Here is a 19,934-nt window from a genome sequence, read left to right as displayed (position 1 = left end):
GCAATACAGCAAAAGGGATGACAGAAGTTCAGATCTCAAAGGAAATAAGAGAGAAGGAGGGTCAAAACCTGCAAGCTGAGTGTGGAAAAGCAGAGTGATGGCTTACAGAACAGAATGGAGAAAGACATGGTTAAAGGTTTTTATTACCACAGAAAGAAAGGCTTCATATGGAAAAAAAATGTCAGAGCGTTATGTTTTTAGTACATTGAGTAGTCTCACATCCTTTTGTGTATTATAGGTTAGAGGCTAATCTCAGGTGAAGATGGGACAAGAGAATTCTAAGAAAAGTGACAGGTTCTAGAATAAGGGTAAAGAAAATTAGAGTTAGGTGAAGTTGAAGAATGAAGTCAAAATAGACACAGGAAATGGGAAAAAAGGAACCGTGATAAAGAAAGGTATATTATAAGAAGAAAAAAAAGCAAACAAAACATAATCTTATGATTTCCTTTGAACTTAGACTCATCTTACCTTTAGAAGATGGACATTTTGGGCAGTATATTTTAGCATTTTGAGTGCTAACCATTGGGACACAGTTCAGGGAGATTAGTTTTCATATTTCAAGATCCATATTCTGAGATCAACTTTAACATAGTAATAACCATACACATCATACGCAGAACATAGTAATTAGATATATTCGATTGAATGTCACTGAGTACTACCTTTACTTCTTACAAGTCTTGGGATCTTTTGTATTTAAAATTTAAAGGTACATGTGAATTTTACACAAACCTATCTACTTTTTCTCTAAAAGCGAACACACTAATAGCCCCTGACTGAATTCCCCTTAGAAACTATATTTTTTCTAAGTAAGAGAAATCAGCTGAAGACAACTTTAAAATATTTCCAGCCAAGAGGACTGCAATATTCAATCAAGTTAATGTTATCAGTGTGGTGATTATTTGAATATCTTTGATGTCAGAGCCATGCCTCAGAATTTCAAAATTCACTTCACTTTGAAATCAAAGTATACATGCTCTTTTCCTACTGTAATATAAAATATATATATATTAAAATTTTATCAAAAAATTGAACACACAAAAGGAAAGTGCAAACTTTGCCAAGGATTTTGATAAAAGTTTAATTTGTTTTCAAATATCTTATTATCTATGAAATATATAAAACATAAGCTAACTGTGAATGTGGTGTATATTTTACTATTTGTTTGACAAAAGACTGAAGTTTCACTGCCATGGGTTTACATTAACACGTGCATTTTTTAAAGACAGATGTATGTATCAAAATGGAAAAAAAAAGAAATTGGGCCAGGATTTGGGAAGCCTACGTCTCAGCCTCACTCCTGCCCTTGTCTCCTAGCTGTGCAACTGGCTTAACTTTTTTTTTTTTTCTCTTTTAAACTGGGAGTATTATGTTCCCTACCTATTTCACTGATCATAAAAAAAATATGTGGTTTCAAACCAAATCTGTAAAATCATATGAATCATAATTAGTTAATTAAATGCAGTTTCCTTAGGAGTCATAAACAACTTCACTCATTAAAGGTTTGTTATCCAACATATTGCTATCTCTCTCTTTCTCATATTGCCAAACCCTTACACTTTCTTCTACTAATGGAAAAAATAGAGCGAAAAGAGAGATGAAAACATTTCACTTTTCAAATCCATCCCTTTATTATCATACTTTAAACTATGCTGGTTGAAGATTTTGAGAGAGATGGCCTTGAATTCAACACTTAAAATCAAATGTTTGATGTCTTGTTTGTACCTTTTAACTTTGAATGGCTTCATGCGAAGAGTTAAGAATGGAAGCAAAGAATGCAACAAAAAATAACATTTCATAAATGAACCCTCCAGAAAGAGGATATCTTATTGTTAGGATCAGTATTATCATTCTAGCCCTAGCATAGTAGGGGAGGAGGGATATTTATGGTATGAATAAGTGAATGAATATCTTCACAAGAAAAAATTTTTATTCTTCTTAGACTTAATTATTTGCCATGGAGTCACTCTTACCACGAGGGTTTTTTGTTTGTTTTCTGGTTTTTTTCTGTCCCCAAGTAATTGCTTTTCCCAGGATTTCTGAATTGTGATTTGTTGCCATTTTGTCAAATGTAGGACCTACAGTCATCTCTTAAGCTGTTTGGCAAATTCAGTAGTAACACTTATCTCTTCTACTTAATCTAGAGGTGAGATTTCCCGAAGCATCCTAAAGAAAAGAAGAGCAGGGCTTAGAGAACTTTAAAAAAAAAAAAAAAAGCCACTGTCCTTGCAAAAGAGTGATGTAAGAGGTAAGGAAGTTAAGAGACAAAACTGAACAAATGAATTTGGGGAGAAAGCTAGCCTTTTGCAGAGTAAAAGGAAACAGAAAGACTGAAGTACTTTTGACCAGCCTAATGAAGTACTTTTGACCAGCCTAATGAAGGGTTTTGAAATTGAGGGTCCTTAGCAGAAACCTGGAATTAGAACAAGTTTTAGAAGTAAAGAATGTAGGGAATGAATGGAGAGGGCTTGTTTGTCGAGAGTTGGTACCTTAATAGAAAAAAGGCAGACCAGCAGCAGTGGCTGCAGCTGATAAATTGGCATGTATAAGAATGGGGGCAGGAAAGCAGTGCTAATGACAGAGATTTTTTTTTTTTAAGTGCACATGAACTAATCCAAAGGAGTTACTTCAAATTACAGTTTGCTTTTTCTCTCTCTTTCTCAGAATTCTTTAAAGAGAAGAGGGAAAGGGAAAAGAAAGGGGTAATTTATAGGATGTACCTTAGGAACTATTATTAGAAGAATAAAAAAGAGAACTACTGGCAAATGGAAGTGCATTAGAAATGCAGTAATTAAAAGATTCAATAAGAAAGAAAAAAAATCAGGGCTAACAGTCTTCTGTTAACTTACTGTGACTTAGAACTCACATTTCACTTTTGTTCTAATACAAAGATCCCTCTTACCATGTGTAATATCCACATGCAATTTTTGTTGTTGTAGCCATGTATATGTAGTAATGAGTAGATCTTAATTGGTTTTTGTTTGTTCCTCTAGTTCATCACCTTTAATTTTAGGTGATGAACCAGGTGATGAACCATAGCTACTCTGTTAGCAACTAATACCTATTTTGGTAATATAGCACTTATCAATAAGTGATAAGGAGAAACAATGAAATGCATTATAACACTGAAGAAAAGGAAAGGACAAGCATAGATGTAACTGGTGCTAAAGTATATTTATTCTGGGAAAACTGAGATAGTATGTAAATGTCGGAAGTGGAAAGTTAGAGATATATCTAGAAAATAAAGTGGGAATAAGATAATTGCAAGGATTGTGATGAATCAGTTCTTAAGGAAATTAACCTAAATTCCTGATGGATGTTTAAGCATTCTATGAACACATGAAAGCACTTGTGTTTCTAAATGTTAAATTAAGATATGCTCAAAATTTCATGAGGAGTTAATATCCATTAAAATACTCAGCATGTTTAGCAATGTTCTAAACACTCCTCACATTGTCTCATTTAAAATACTTCTCAATTATATAAAGTAGGAACTAATATAATCTCCATTTTATAAATGAGAAACTGATGAATAGAATTGTGAAGCAGCTTGCACAAAGTTACACAGGTAGTTAAGTGGCAGAAATTTTCAAATACAGGTTAAGTCTGGTAACCACTGTATCTTCTGTGTCCAGGAGAACCATAAAGATAAAATATTACTCTTGTAAATGAAATGTTTACAAAGAAACCAGCAATAGTATTTAAATACTTCATTGGAAAGGCAGCACATGCAAAGGAGCAAAGAAAGATCTTGGTGTTCTCTACTCCAGGGTTGAAGATGGTCTTTCTCCCGGCCTTACTGCAGTGAACCAATGCCTCTCAAAGACAATGTCTCAAAGTGCCTAACTTATGGCAAGGCAGTGTCCGAGACACTGGTGAAAATAGAGCAGAGGAACAAAGTAGAACAACCAGATGTCCCTTTTTAGGTTCCTCTTTCTTCTGTTGTATATACTCTTCCCCAATTCCAGTTCAAATCAAATCACATGAAATTATGTTTGAAGATTATTTGTGTGTTACCTGAGAGATGATAATGTTTCATAAATTTTTTTTAATGTTATCCCTAATAACCCTTGCACCTCATTTGTTTCAAGGACAGCAGAGGAATTAATTTAAGAACAAACCAAAGTACTCCAGTACCTTAAACATTAAGCATTGAGTTGATAACAGAAAAAGCCAGGGAAGGGTGACTGCAACTCACCCTGTCAGTTCAAAGGGGAAGCATCTCAGAAGATGATAAGTACGAAAGCCTTTTGTCTTGATAACTAGATGCAGCATTCCCTTTGGATTATGAAAGACCCATGGTGAAGCTAAGAAGAGAAGACTGCATAATATTAAGAATAAAAATACTTTAACTTTTTTAATAATATCAAATTTACAAAGTGCATAAGCAGATATAGTCTCTCTTGGTTTATCTCTCTGAGAAGTAAATTGCTGTGTATCCTTGGGAAAGTCACTCTTTCTTGAGAATCAGCTTCCTCAGTTGTAAGACGGGAAAAACAGTAATTTGCCTTAAGAAAGTTACTTAACCTCTCTGTTCCCCTGTTTCCTCATTTGTAAGAAGAGAGAAACAGTAGTATTAGGATGATATTCAATACTTTTTCACCTACAGAAATGTCAAGTTCACATGCTTTATTCTACTAGTTACAGCATTGCTGTGAAGATTAAATGGGTAGATACAATAAAACTAGAGCCCAGCTCTTAGTACACACTCAGTGTTAGTTGTGTGAATATGATCTCAGTTCACCCTCATAATAGCCCTGTGAAAGATAATAGGGTTCTACCCTTGAAATTAAATTTATGTGAAAATCCATAAATAGTATTTATGGATTTATAAGGGGAGAAAATGTAGCTTTGTCCTGTGGTTTCTAGGCTGCTCAGTGTTTATATATTGTGTCAGCCAGCTTACAAGGTCTTTGAGCTGCTTTTCCCTCCCATTCAAATTTGCCATCCATGGAGCTGTTGGCTAGTTTTGTACTTGAGGTTTTAATAAATCCTCATGTGACTTTGTTTAGCTTATAAAATGGCTTGAGGCCAAAAAGAATAAGTATTCGTATGCTCTTCAGTGCAGAAAAGGATATAAAAGTATGTCAAGGTGTCAGAAGAAATTTTTCAGTGGATTCAGTACTGCTTAGTTAAAAAGAAATAAAATAAAATACAACTTACTATATACTATTATAATGCACCGGGATAAATAAAATGAAAGTTCAGAGTTATTTGTTTGTATATTCTGATTATTTTGTGGAAAGTTTTTCATTTTAATTTTGATTTCTAAAATGCCAGTTACATGCTCCTTGCCAGTGGACATTGTGCCTTTGCAAATATATGCATATAATATTAACATTGGTATGTATTAAATAGGAATAATTTATTAAATTGAAGGTATAGGATGCTAAATATTATGAAGGCAAAATGAGTAAAAGAAACAAATATTTTTAAAACTACTTAACCGATATTTTATAAAGTGCCTTTGAGAATGAACTAGAAAAATGATATGCATATTGTGTATTCTCTACTGTGAATAAATGTACTATATAAAGTTAAGATATTATTATAGTTAATAAGTCTTATTATTGGATTCTCTTGCCAATAATTTAAATAGTATAGTAGTTATTTTTGGCTACTCTCTCTTTAAGAATAAGTAAACTAATTCAAACTTGTACTTTAAATATTATTTGAGAGATAATGTAGAATGTACCAGGATTTTTTCCCATAAAATATTTTTGATCATATGTGAAATCTAAATCATTAAGATGTAGTCATATTTTGTGAATGCTATCAAAAAATAACGATCAAAAGAAAAACATACTGTAGCTCTTTCTCCCATCCTTTTTTCTCAAATGATTACATTTGAGAGGATTACTGTAATTTTTGAAAGGATCGGAAGGAACAGAACAGTAATCTTAGTAAAAAGGAATTTTAATAATTGAGTATTCAGCATATTATCTTATTTGACTCAAAAATAATTTTTCCTTTAATAGTGTGTGTATAGTGAGAGAGAAAGTGTGTATGTAGAAATACATAGGGCCAGTAGATTTTTTATTGGATGTTTTGTTTAATTCTAGGATCTTATTTTTAAGTGGTGACTTGAGACAGAAGCTAACGTCATCTTCATTTTACCTAAGAGAAGACTAGAGATAAGAAAGTAGGAGTGATTTGCCCACAGTTACACAAGAATTAAGGAGAGTTCAATCCAGAGTTCTGTTTACTAATCTATCTTAGAATTCAACCACTTTCATATTCTTCTTTTCTTTCCTCTTAATTGATAATATCAATTCTTTAAATTTATAATGGTATTATTAGAGCAGACATATACCTATTGAGCTAAGAAATAAAATGCCAATTTTTGCTTAAGAATAATAGAAGACTTTTGGACCATATCCAAAATCTAAATTAAAATAGAGTCACTATTTGTGGGAGCTAGTGAAACATTTATTTGGAAAGTGGCTAATGAACAATAGGAAGATTTATAGATTTTGTCTATCTCAGTTGCTTCATTTTTCTTTTCATTCTTGTTCAAGGACACACAACCTCTATCAGAAGACTGTTTGAAGTATAATTCAGCTATTATGAAATTTTTTTCATAAAAATAATTTTAAAAAATTATGAAGAACCTAAGCAGTATAAAAATATTTGTTTTCTTTTTTTCTTTTTTTTTTGGCCACACATCTTGCAGGATCTTAGTTCCCCTGACCAGGGATTAAACCTTTGCCCTTGACAGTGAAAGTGCAGAATCCTAACCACTGGACAACCAGGGAATTCCCAGAAAGATTCTTTTTCAAATCCACTGAACTGCTTCCCTAACTAAGCCTTTCTTTCCCTTCTACCTTCCCAATTTACCATCTTGTTTCGTATTTTTCTAGTGTTTACAGAATGATTTGGATGCAGCTAACAGTTCACTATAAATTTGACCCAAACATAAAGAAAACCAGCAAACAAATATGAGAATAATACATATCTCATCCTGAGAAAGGTAATCTCATTGGATAAAATGACAAACTAATGACAAAAAAACTAACCATCTGTCTAAGACAGCTCACCTACCATTACCACCACTCATTCATTCTCGATTTTCTCATCTTTATTTTTCCTCTTAGCATTTATAATAAACTGGCATACCACATATGCCTGTTTGTTGTCTTTTTTCCCCTCACTAGATAGTAAGCTCCATGAGAACAGAAAGTTTGATAGCTTTTTGTTTACTTAAAATGTACCTGATACATATAGATGTTTCATAAATACTCGAGTGGATAAACTAGAAATTGGTTGTTTGGGGAATATAATTTCATAGTTAACTGAATAAAACTAACTGTATTTGTTGAAAAGATTTCTAAAATCTCTGTAGTGACCATGGCAATATTTTGATTATGATTGAGCTTCATATGCTTTTTTAGGACCATAATTCTGAATGTCATTTATTATTATATAGTATAATACGTGTCATGAGAGTTACAGTAAAATCCATACTAACTTCATCACTCACCTTGTTTTGAATAAATCTTCAGTTTGGATGTGATTTCTTATAATTGGACAATTTCCCTGAAATAAGTAAAATATATTGATTAATTGAGAACTGCAGCTAATTGTGTTTTTACTAAAATTTGTAATACTGGCACAGAGCAGGCACTTAATAAACATTTGCCAAATATGTGAAGTCTAGTTAGTTAAAGTAGGCATATTATTTTGTTTTTAGTTTCTCAAATAAAAAGAAAAATTTTCAATTAAATATGTAATATGCAACAGCATTAGAATCCACACAGCAGACAAGTAAGTTAAAAGCATTTCAAGGTCTCATTCTCTTCTTCTTTTTCATCTTCCTTTTCCTTTCCGTTTTATTGTCTTTCCTTCCCTTTCTTTCCTTAGCAATTTAATCCTAAATCCACTATGTGGGGACAAATAAGGCCAGCATCCGTAGAGAGTGTGGAGGAGGAGAGCCTCGGCAGCTAAAGAGCAGCTGTGGCTCGAGAAGGGTGAGAAGGGTGTGCGGGGTGTTGTTTAGCGGCAATAGGATATTGGCTTACACATAGGGAGATTGATCAAACAAGTAAATATATTAAGGACAATTGGGAGATAGGGCTTTCATTATTGGAGAAAGTAGTTACAAATATGAAAAGAGAGGAACTATATTGGATCCTGTGGCATTGGTTTGGAATGGAGATATCAGTCTGAACTCCTGAAGTTCATAGATTAAGACAGAGATAAATAGAGATGTTAATATTTGTGCATACATGTAGAGATAGATACATAAACAGATGAATTTTTTCATATATATATTTTTTGGTTTCAGATCACAAGAATAATGACACACCCAAAACATTATCATTCCAAAAAAAAAAAAAAGCACTCCTTGGAGAAATAGCTGATTCCTGAGCTAGGGCGTGAAAGATACAAAAATGAGCCTAGAATATCTTATTATGCCAAAAGTATGGAAGTTATTCATACAATGCCAGGGACATGTCCAAAAAGAAGTCAGATTAAAGGGGATCATGATGACTGTCTCTGAGACTATTTGAGGGTCAAACTGAATAATAGCAACAGCAGATTATACCCCATTGGATAAAATGGATATCCACGAGTCAATATTGATATAAATAAATAGTTAATATAGTTATCAAAAAGGGAAAAAAGGAGCAATTTTACAATGATCCCCTTAATCATGAGATCAATGTTAACATAGCAGGTAATGTGTCAACTAATAGGATGCTACAGGAATATTGGATACTTTTCTTTAACACAATATATGAAAGTACACAATTTCAAAAACTATGACATTGTAATATCAAATTTGTCAATTTAGAATTTAAATATTAAATATTTAGATTAGAATATTACCCTCATGTAGTGGAATAAAATGAAATGCTTTACTTGGTTCGATCTCTATTTTAGTTGGTCAATCAAGTAATAATTGTTACCATAATTGACACACTTAAACTATCTGGAAGATTGTCATTATTATTCCTATTGCTAGCAAGGAATCACAGAAGTTGGCTATGTTTCCCCAAAGGTAAAAAACGTTTAAAGGAGATTACCTTTTGAATGTGACTTTCCCTATTTTGAGGAATACTCTTTATTCTTGTGTGGAATCGAGTTATGGTATGAGAAGTTTGGAATATGACTAGAGAGGTGAGAAGTGTGTAGGCCCCAGGTTATGTGAGATTTGCTGGCATTTTATGGAAAAGATTTTGCCCCACGTCTCAATGGCTGCCAGCCTCAGGGAGTTCCTTCTCGTCAGGCATGGTTGTATGCTGAGAGAAGCCACGAAATAATAACAAGGCTTCTTGAACTTCATGGACTCTTTCTTAATTTGTGAGAAAATTAACTTTTCACAAATATTATGATTTGAAGAAATTTATGGTATTCATTTAAGAAAACACTAAGAATTCCATGTTACTAAGGACAAATTAGGCTAAAGTCAATAACATAGTATAATGGGTTCAAAATACAAAATACAAATCTCCTGCTCTATAGTTATGGAAACTTAGACAAATTATTTAAACTCTTTATGCCTCATTTTCTTCATATGTAAAATGAGAGTAATAATAATAGCCAAGTCATAGGATTATTATGAGCATTAAATGAGACAACACATGTAAATTGTTTAAAGTAGTACCTGGAACATAGGAAACACTCATTAATTCTAGCCATTATCATAATTATTGGAGATCAAGGAACAAAGATATTATGCAAAAACAGAAGCTACATTAAGAAATCAGTGATTTCTTAGAACACATTTTGATTGATCACTCTGAATAACTATATTTATTGTTATGTACTTGACACCATATTAGGGCATGCAAGTACTCTTTTTTTTCAATCTGTAAAAATTGGGGTGATAATAGCAGTATTCCTCAAAGCATTATTATAAGCATTTAATTATAAAACTCAGCAATTTGTCTGGTGCTACTAATAAGCTCTCAAAAAACACTAGTTGTACTATTACTAATTATTATTATCATTATGATATAATAAGATCAGAGTTTGAGAGATACTTGTGAGGGAATAATTACATTTTGTAGTGTGAGAAGAACAGTAGAGCTAATATTCTAAGTCTTCGAAAGAAAAAATACAGTTTTTCCAGATGGAGAAGAGGGGAAGAACATTCATGGATTCCCCATGTGTTTTACCTAAATTTGACTTGTTTTCAAAAAGTCAGTTGGCCCACAATTATTCCACTGAGAAGGTGCTTTTGAATTGACCATGTCCACACAAACCAGTCAATCAACAGGTAATTGAGCACCAAATCTGTGAAATATGCAGATAAAGTGTAAGACAGCCTCCCAGCTGGTTTTCCTATATCCACATTCTCTCTTCGTTAGCATACCTTTCATGAAGTTGACACAGTAATCTTCCTAAATGCAGTTTTCATCATGCCATAACTGCTGGAAAACAGAGTAGTTCTCAAATGCCTGCTGTATCAAGCACAAATGACTCTGTCTAGCTTTAAAGATCCTCCGCGGTCTCGCAGTTCAGGGCCTAGCACCAGCACTAGCATCACCTGGGAACTTGTTAGAAATAGATAATCTCATACCTCAATCCAGACCTACCAAATTAAAGTCTACAGTTTAACAAGATCCCCAGGTATGCAAATTAAAATTTGAGAAGCACTTCTCTACAATACCTATTAATCTAAACCAAACAAAATCACTAACCCATAACCCATGGTCCCATCAAGAAGAATTAAATTCTTTCACTAATATCTCTGCATTCAAAGCAATTTTTTTGCTTATGCTTTTAACACTACTAGGAATGCCTTATTTCCTTCCCACCTACTATTTAAATCCCATCCATTCCTGAAGGCCCAGTGAAAAAATTTCATATCTTCTGTCAAACTAAGACCATTTCAAGCTACACTAACCTTCCTGAATACTTTTTGCATTTAGGTCAACACCATTTCATTCCTCTTACTGTTCATAAATTATTCATTGAATAATCATTTTCTGAGTGCTTATTATTGTTTACCAGGCACTGTTGCACTGGCCAGAATGCAAACAAAAATGCAGAGACTTCCCTGGTGGTCCAGTGGTTGAGAATCCGCCTTCCAGTGCAGGGGATGCAGGTTTGATCCCTGGTCAAGGAACTAGGGTCCCACATGCCATGGAGCAACTAAGCCCATGTGCTGCAACTTCTGAGCACGCAAGTCACAACTACAGAGCCCGTGCACCACAAGGAAAGATCCCACATGCCGCAAGGAAGATCCTGTGTGCCACAACTAGGACTTGATGTGCCAAAAATAAAAAATTAATAAATAAATAAAATTTAAAAAGAATGCAGACTTCCCCTGCCCTCATTAAGCTCACAATCAGGGCAATAATGGTTCAGTAGAGATACCATAAATTCCACAGGCAAGAGGTGCATGCTGGTAGATGTAGGGATGCAGGACCATATTGGGTAAAACCACATGATTTGTGCTTTTTCTCAGTTAAATCTACTTAAATGAAGGAAGTAATATTGAAATATATTAAAACTTCTGTGGCATGAAATAGATTAACATCTAAACTGATAGAGACAAAACAGAGACATTGTGCTTTAATTGTTTCATGTTAAATTCATAACCCTATAGATGATTGTAAGGTCTTTTTAAGGCCAGCAATGTTTTTCTTCATTCATTCAACAAATACCAGAATTTTAAAGTAGCTCCTATTTGTCCTTTTGTGGATCCTTAAGTTTCAGACATGGTAGGCACTAAATAAATACTTGTTGATGGAAGACAGTCTTTGATCTCTCATGTTGGGAACTAGGTTTACACACATGGAACAACCATTGCACAAATGCAGCCCTTTCCTCCTGCTACTCATGACATAAGGAAATGTTCATGAATTTGCAATGACACTTTGGTTTACTAGTACAGTCTTTTGGATCAAAACGTTCCTCCAGAGTGCCATGGAAATTTCTGTTTCTCTGTAACTTATGTTCGCGTTGACCAGAGACTAGTTGGAGCACAGCCAACCAAATGGGATTGGCTAGTAAAATCTTTTATGGGTGAGCATTTTGGAAACAAGTCTCAAGAACATTTGCCAGCAAAACCTCAGCAGGTGGAATTTTAAACAACATAATGTAAAGATTTGATTTGCAGAGGCCCGGAGGGGCAGGGGAGATAAAATACTTAATGAAGTATGTAACATCCCATATTCTTTGAGAGTAAAAATACAAGTAAGCATTTCTTGGTATTGCAAAACAATTCATCAGCCCTTTAGATAGAAACAGATGCTTCTGGTAGTCAGCCATTCTTCAAAAGATCTCATGCTCCAAACAGCAGCACTGGAGTACATAAAGGTTAGATACTATGCAAGACCTTTGTGAGCCCCTTGGTTCATTCAGTGTGATTCAAGAGTAGGATCGCACAAGGAAATTTCCAAGCCAAACTAAGTAAAAAGTCTATTGCCAAATAACATAAACTAGAACTTTATGGAATCTAGCATTACACAAAAAGTACACATTACTTTGAGTCAAGAATCATCCATTTCTTTATATCTATAACCTCCAAATTTTGTTACAACTTTCCTATACCTTATTCAGCAATCTTGCTAAAGATGAGCATTCCCACATGGTATGCAATTTTCTCTTTAACTTTTAATTTCTTTGGGTACAGAAGAAAAGCTCTGGACCCTTAATTGAGCAATTATTATTTCTTACGTGAAAACAGAGTTTGAGAATAATGCCAAAATCTTCCTTTCATCCAGAGAACAAGTTTAACACAGGCAGTGGTGTACACATTGTCTGGCAGAACCCCAGCTTGAGGTAGAAAAGCCAGGTCAGGACTGAAAGGGGAACTCATTCTTCGCCTCTGTTCAATCCCTGGCATCTACTGAGGTTCTTGAAGGAATGCCAATTAGGGCCAATTTGCATGTCTCCTTGGAGGTTTTGGATAACTCTTCACTAAGAAACTGTTTATCTCATTTAGACCATTTCTCTAGAGTAGGATTTGCAAACTTGCTGCCCAGTATGCTGTTTGCAGACCATTGCTAGGTTTCCATGTCGATATAAAGCACTGGTACTTGAAAAATTCATTAAGAAGTGACTCATTTGAACTCCCAGATCTAAATTTCTGGACTGGTTCTACCACATTTTTACAACGTTATCTGAGAATTCAAGCAACAGAAAATAAAGAGTTCGTATGCAAACAGTACATGGAATATTCTTAGGCAAGGAACTTGCTGCTTCATAGCTTGTGCCATTGTTTTAAGTAATCCTAATTGTTTCAAGTTTTTCTTTATACAGAGCTGGAATCGGCTTTTCTGGAACTTGTATCATTTGTCTTAGTTTTCTAAGACACTCACTGTCTTCTTTACATAAGGTTTTCACATACTTGAAGATAGGTTCCATGCTTCCCCTCCTGTATAGGTTTCTCTTTTTAATTAAACATCTCCTATTCCTTCAGTTATACCTAAGGATATATGGCTTCCAAACTTCATCACTAATGAGAAGTTAGCTTTTCAGTCAGTACATTTTGAACATAATCTGCCAATAACCAGCTCAAGTTTCAAAATAGATGACTTGTATTTTACAGAATATTTTTTATGTTTGGTTAAGTTTTGATTGAATGCTATGCTTAGTATATATGAGATGCAATCTAGAAATTGCTATTAAAATGTTGGACTGGTAGACCCAGGTACAGAAAGCATCTTTTAGGTTGTCTCAATTAATTTTACTAGACACTACTAAGTGGTGATTGAAAAATCATGCTGAAATATTACTGTCAGCTACTTGTGTAAAATTACTCACCAGAGAACTATCACAACTTCAGGATAAAATGTTTATTGTCTAAATACAAATTTTATTTTATATTTTTAAGAATTTTATTGAGATATAATTGACATATAATAACTAAATACGAATTTTAGCAGCCACTAAAACTGTTAGGAAGACCTTAGATCACTTTGCTCCTTAATTACAGTTGAAAATAATTTTATTACATAGTATCAAAATAGTTACTATTTGCAAAAAATTCCAAACATTTATAAAAATATAATAAGCTAACAGTTTAAATCAGACTTGAAGAGAGTTTGAATATTCCTTATCTGCCATAAAAGTTTCTCTAGCCTTTTACAAAATGCTAAAGTGATGATTTGTCCAGCATTGTAGATGGTTAATATTCACAGAAGTGACATCAACAATTTAATGCATCATGCTTTCAATTCTTATTAACACTGCTGTATTACTGAAGCTGAACCAAATTTTCTTCATGCTTGGCCCTCCATTTAAGTCTGATACCTTACAGTTTTCTTCCTATATCAGATTTTGCTTTGTCTTGCATTATTTTCCTTCCTTCCTTTACCTGCCTTCAAGAAATAGAAAAAGGCTCTTTGATGTGCCAATTCAAAGTATGTTCAGATAAAAGGTAAATAATTCAATAGGCTTTTGAGGAGGGTTGACATTTGAATGTTGGAGGTTGTTTCCTTTGCTCATAGGCTCTCCTATTGAGGTCAGGTGACCCATGTTAGTGACTTGCTGGAGTGAGTTTTGAATCTGTGAAAAACTTCTAATAAAGAATACTGACAGAAATAGCAAAGAAAAATCAATGAAGTAGGAAAGTCCAAGTGTATGTTCTTATCGAGTCTTATACTTGTCCAATAGTTACAAACCTCTCTGAAAATATTTATATGTGTGGGTGGAGGCAAGTTGCCCATTAAATTGTAAGAAGTGTTATCAGATTTATCAGGACTTGGTTGTAAATTTGACTACACAGTTTTGGCTCACAGAGAAATGAGGAGGAAATATCTGATTAAAGTGTGCATTGCTGCTGAGGCAACTGAATGTTGCCATAGCAATTGAGATGAAATGTGCAAGAAGTGAGATAATTAAATCTAACCCCTTTAGTAGTTTTGACAGTCAATGCACTGCCAATAGGAAAAGTTATCTACAGTATTAAGATAAAACACATTCCTCATGGAAAGTCTCCTTACTAGTATTTTGTTGTTTCCTTTCTAAATACATTGCTTTAGGTGTCTAATTTGAATGTTCTCTTGTAATAATCAAATACAGTTTTGACCTTGGTTTGCGGCTGCCTAGAATTTCTGCTGGTTTATTGTATCATGGGAACAGACATCTATAAAAAAAATATCCATTTTTTCCCTCTAGTTCTTGAAAAAAAAGTATACTAAAGCCAAAGCTGTCATATTTGAGCTTGAAATTCAATAATATCTAGAACGTGCTGCCCTCTTCAGGAGCTGATACTTAAAAATACTTTGATCTTTTTTTTAACAATTTAGTAATTATAAATATAAGCTATGATATCAAAAGTTGTATTAATAATTCTTTAGAAATAAGCACTACACACAATAAAGTATTTCTAAGTCTAAAATTTTCTATTAAAAACCTTTCATTAAAAATCAATAAATACAAAAAGTTTGAAATAAATTTCTTGAAAGAAACTACACTCATAGGGAGAATTCCTCAATCATCACAGAATGTCAGACTTCCATATTTACTATCTAAATGTTTCTTTAAGATTAAAAATGTCTAAAAAATAAGATATTTTCTATGTAAAAAGCTAAGTAGGACATCTTTCAAATCTTAATTTTATCCTCCAGCAAAAAGTCAGTAAATTTTGTCAATATTTGTCATTTGAAATTTTCACTTGTTTTCATTCACTGAAACATTATCTTTCTTGGAAATAATGATTTCAAGTTACACTAATGCATTATAATTTTTAGTCAGGATTACTTTATTTAAAAGTAACATCGAAGGATCTGAAATGTCATTATCCAAAAATTCAAGTAAATCCCTTTTCTATATATGTTATCTATTAAACTTTCTTAAGCTATCATCTAGTTTTAGCAGAGGAAGATGAACTCAGTGTGTTTTTCTCCAGATCAAGTTTATGATTCTTACAAAAACAGACCAATATGTAGTGACATTATATATCAGGATATGAGAAAAGCATATTTTCTTACATCCTGACATGTTCCTTTACATTAGAACTATTGACACTAAGAAAGGTTATTTTGTATTAATTGTTAAGTGTGAAGTCAACATTAATTTAAAAATTTTAAAGGACACAATAAATTTAAGAACATGTATACCTTTTCAAAATACAAATTTGTTCTAATTCTTACCATGTGATGAAAACAGATTTTCTGTTTTTAATCAACAGAAAACAGTATGAAAGTATGTAGTTCTTTACCATCACTTACTTAGTTTGGAAAAATAGGAGCTTGGACTCAATTCTGTTTCTCAGCTCCTACATCAGATTTTCAGGTGAAGATTCCAAAAAGGAAATGTATTTGCATATAAACAGGCATAATGGTCATTAACGCTGACTTCAAGAAAGTAAAATGCCCCTCAGTTTTTCCTTTAAAAGTTTTAATTATAGCTGTCCCATCTGTATCAATGAAAAATTCAACTGAGCTAAAGGGGAGAAAGAAAAAAAAATCTTTTGATAATATTCCCTTAATCTAATAATATTTGTATGGGGAAAATAAAATGTTTTATTCCTGACTTTGAAAGTACTTATCACAACAATTGTTTAATCCTAAGGTAGTTCTGTCCAAAGGCATGTAATACACGTTCAAGAATTCTTAGAACACTGATTTGTGTTTTCTGCCATAGATTTACTTCATTTTTGTTTTGCTGCTGATGCATTACATTTGGCAGTTAGGATCCCTGTGGATGGAGGTATAATAAATAATAATATTTTCTTTGCTTTCCAGGGTATTTATGGCACAATGATAAATTTCATCTTTCCCAGAATGGTAAGTAAAAAGCTCTTTCTATATTTGATAGTACTGAACACAAACAAGAAAAGGTGAAATGTTATAATAAAAATGGAGTATCATTTGCTAAATGTATTGAATGATCTGATAATTACAAGGTAGCATATACTCTTGAAATAAATGGATACTGCATTCAAATTCTATAAGCATTCCAAAATTCTCACCAAATATGCTACAGGCTCTTCAGAGGGAATATAATGTTTTTGCTTTCTCTGTTGAATTGCATTTGAACATAGCGTATTCCATATTTTGTTTTCTGGGGTAATTTATTTTAAAATACACACAGATATAGAAATAAATGTGGTTTACATTCTATGAGCAGAAAGAAAAAGCATATCTGTGATACATATTGAGAGTGGGTAAGTAAGAGTCCTTTGGAATTTTTACTGTTACATAAAAACTGATTGTAATTTATGTTTGACCAGGGCTTTGCAGCATCTGTGAATTTAAAAATGTTTGTTTTCTAAGAGCATATATCATGACTTCTCCAAGGCAAGCTAGCTACTGTATGATTTTGTTTAAACACATAGTTTTGTTGTCTTTATGTTTTTATGACTTGAAAAGGTGATATTAACTTTAGTCTTAATCATAACCTCTTTGTAATTTAAATATCAATAAAAATCAATCTTATTGAATAGGAAAGGTCAATGTAAAATGATATTTCTTAACAAGTTATTACCATCTCCTATAAAGTTCTTCCCCCAGTGGTTCTTGCATATGCCCTATAAAAAGAAGGAATTTCTCATTGTAGAAAAAAATCACTTTGAAATAAACCAATCATCAAAAAGTGCTATGTTAAGTGAAAAAGCAGAGCACATTATAAATACATTATATGTTGTGTGCATTTGTGCTTGTGTGTTGAGGGGAGAGAGAATTGGGATCACATTGTAGGCTTAGAAAAAAAGACTCACAAAAGGCATACAAACAGTGGGAACATGGGTAGTTTAGTAGTCTTCATTTCTTCCTCAGTTTCTGAATTTCCTATAATAAATATGTATTATTCTTAGAATAAAAGCATCCTTTGAATAACAGACTGTTCAAAACAGTATATTATTATTAATGAAGTATATACGTGTGTGTATATATATGTATAAAGTTGAGGTATTTACCTCTTTGTGCCAATTGCATAACCAAAATTATCTTACACAATTAAAAAAGAAAAAAAACCTTCCACCTAATCCCATAAGAAACTAAAAATATAAATTGAAGATTAATTGGGTAAAATTGTACAATAAAACAATGAAGGATTTAAAATCAGTTTGAAGCTATTACTCCTATTAATTCTACTCTAATACAGAAGCATTCCTAGAATTCAGGCATATATGTGAAAAAAGAATAAACCTTTTAAACTGAAATAAAAAGATCTTCAGTTTTACATTGGTTTTTAGCATATAAGAATTGGTGTTTTATGAACTGTAGAAGAAAAGACCTAGGTAGGAAAAGACCAAAATATGAAAGTAAACCTTTTAAAATAAACTCACACTTTAAGTCAGTAGATCATACTGGTTAGTAATAGCAGAAAACTTTGATCTAAAATCTACTGTGTAAGTTACCCACGTACAGCCAGTTATCATCTCTGCAAGTTGAATGTGCGGACTTATTTTAAGGTCCAAGATTAAAACAAAATAAAGTATGTTAGAAGAGTTGCTTTTAACCTAAAATAATGTTAATAAATCATGTTAATAGTAAACAATAAATAGAGCAGCTAATCAAATATTTTTGAGATTAAAGATTTCTTCTCAAGGGTATTATACATTGTAAACTCAGCATTAAAATATCAATTGTAGTTATATCTCGCGTGTCCAGCAGCTTATCTGGAAATAAGCCAATAATTTTAGAAGACATTTTAGGGGAGGGAGCGGTGTTCTAGCAGAGATCTAATACAGTTCACATTAACGCTTCCCATGTCCTCACTTCCATCTTACTTGCTCTCAGTTTGCATAAAATTATAACAGAACTGGTTCTCTGATTGTGTAGCTCACAAACTGGAAGGCATATTATCAAAGCTGGGTGGGACCAAAGAAGAACACATTGAAAAGCTAGAGGCTTTTCACACCTATTCACCACCAGTAAGAATTGAGGAACCAAAGATTTGTTGTATGATATTGAGTGAGATATATGATATATTTGGGCTTAAGATTCCTGATCTGTTAAATTGAGTGGTCATACTGGAAGATTTTTAATAACACCTAAATTCCTTCCTAGCCCTAGAATTTTGCCATGAAATAATATATTCTTAAGCTTAATATACAGAGCAGAAGATAATATTGGGAGAACTTGGAATCATTAAAATGAAAAAGGTTTTAATGATCAAAAGGGTATATTTCATTTCATTTGCAAAATTCACATATATCGATCCAAATTATATTCCGTCAATGAGGGATTATATACTGTGTATTTTGATGATATTCTTTCCATATTACTATTTTTAAAACATACTTAAAAATTTAACCTGCATTTTCTCACTTTGCTTTGAACGAGGTAACACTATACTTAGTGTATGAGAGAAAATCTAACATCAGCCTCATCTAAAGAATGGGGATCCAAATTCATACCTATTTGTATATGGAAATATATATTTCTAATAGGTTTATGCTGCCAAGATGCTAATCTGAAATACTAGGGAATCAAACTTTTTATTTAAAATTTTATTTTTTGCATCCACTGTGTAACATCTTTAGTGCAACTAACATAGTGTGACATTTAGAAAGAAAATAAACAAAATTAACCTCCTGTCCATAACTAAGAGAAGGGTCAATGTAACGAATTATTGGATAAATAAAACATCTGCTTATTCAAACTATTTCTTTCTGATTTATAAGTGTTTAAATTTAAATAAGCATCCAAAGTTCTGAATTACTACGTGAACTGAACTGAAAAATATGTATTTTGTTGACAGGTATTTATTAAAACTGAACAGAATAAACCTTTGGTATTACCAAAAATCTTTAATAGATTAGAGATAAATGTCAACTATTTAAATAAAGCAAATTTCTCAGTGTAACTTGCATTTCAACAAAATAGATCTTTGCTCTCATCCCCAATGAACAAAGTTTGAGTGCACATTTCTGTGAATATTCACAGCATTTAATCTTTAATCAATAATAAATTATACTTTATTTCTGAAGATATTAATAAAAATTTGTAACTTTATTTCATTAATGATAAAAGTGACATATGGGACTTAACTATAACCAGTAGTCATTTTGCCATTTATTTTTTAAA

At 32.6% G+C, this 19,934-nt stretch overlaps 1 protein-coding gene across 14 annotated transcripts in view; it reads left to right on the top strand.

The window, feature by feature from the left end:
- ADGRL2 (adhesion G protein-coupled receptor L2) overlaps window positions 1–19,934 on the top strand; it is a 266,132-nt gene that overhangs the window by 36,096 nt on the left and 210,102 nt on the right. For all 14 annotated transcript variants that reach the window (XR_009049955.1, XM_057715049.1, XM_057715022.1 and 11 more), the window contains one exon: window positions 16,647–16,688. The gene's annotated coding sequence lies outside the window, so the exon portion shown is untranslated. The remainder of the gene's footprint in view (window positions 1–16,646; window positions 16,689–19,934) is intronic.

This window comes from Hippopotamus amphibius, chromosome 1 (assembly GCF_030028045.1).
Source record: "Hippopotamus amphibius kiboko isolate mHipAmp2 chromosome 1, mHipAmp2.hap2, whole genome shotgun sequence".
Classification (NCBI taxonomy): Eukaryota; Metazoa; Chordata; class Mammalia; order Artiodactyla; family Hippopotamidae; genus Hippopotamus; species Hippopotamus amphibius.
This window is presented reverse-complemented; position numbering and strand designations above follow the sequence as displayed.